Source organism: Ciconia boyciana, chromosome 4 (genome assembly GCF_034638445.1).
Source record: "Ciconia boyciana chromosome 4, ASM3463844v1, whole genome shotgun sequence".
NCBI lineage: Eukaryota > Metazoa > Chordata > Aves > Ciconiiformes > Ciconiidae > Ciconia > Ciconia boyciana.
Window position 1 is genome coordinate 8,162,061 of NC_132937.1, and position 948 is coordinate 8,163,008.

At 35.0% G+C, this 948-nt stretch overlaps 1 long non-coding RNA gene across 1 annotated transcript in view; it reads right to left on the reverse strand.

The window, feature by feature from the left end:
• LOC140650597 (uncharacterized) overlaps nt 1-948 on the reverse strand; it is a 38,404-nt gene that overhangs the window by 5,788 nt on the left and 31,668 nt on the right. Inside the window, exon 2 of the long non-coding RNA XR_012042087.1 lies at nt 162-354. This is a non-coding gene — a long non-coding RNA (uncharacterized lncRNA). The remainder of the gene's footprint in view (nt 1-161; nt 355-948) is intronic.

Consider the following 948-nt stretch of genomic DNA (forward strand, 5'->3'; position numbering starts at 1 on the left):
GTTTCAATTTATTGCATGTTCCAGAGTAGTAGTAGCACAACATCTCTCAGCTGTAACTAAGCTCCTAAGCAGGATAACTATAGTGTTTTTGAGTATTAAAATATATTTTAAAAACAAACCAACCAACCCACACACACACACAAAGGAAAACCCAAACTTACCGTATTGCTTCATCATTTAAAGAGAATAACAAGTACTGATTATTTGTGATGTTTTAGGTGTTCTTGACTTGTTTTTCCTTGATCCATGGTTTCTCATTTCTGCCCTGCTCCCAACACATCCTCAGCCTTTTGCTCTAAGAATAGGTGCTTAATGTTTGAGAACAGTACCAGCCAGAATGCTGGGCTCACCTTCCTGTGGAGAAAATTGCTTGTTGAATTTCCAGTGACTTGGGAACAAAATGATACTACCCAAAGGTGGACTGTTGTCATCTGTGCTTCTGCATAATATCTACTTGCTTGCTTTCTCAAATCATGTATTTATCGGGCTCCAAGGATTGCATCTGAAACAGTTTTGGAGCACTATGCTTTTTAAAAATTTTATTTTAGTTTTATTTTAGTTTTTCCCTCAGAACATGGTAGCAGTCTTCTTTTAGAGGTTTCTACTTGATTATTCCGACCCCCCCCCAATGCAATCTCTCAGGAGCAAATGTATTGAAGTCTCAAATTTTTGTTTTTATATATTATTCTTTCATTTTGTTCTTCTTGTTCAGATATTTAAGATAATACAATGTAGTTGGTTAAAATATAAAGAAATAATACTATTGGTTAATTTTTACACTAATACTGTCTCATGCCTTCTGATCTAAAACTGCTGCAGCTAAGCAGATATGAATTATTGATTAATTGATTGCTTGGTAAAACAGTATTTCCATTCTTATTTCTGTGCTGCTTTCCCAGGAAGCCTAATAATTAAAGAAGCCATCTCAGTAGAATTTCAGACATGGCA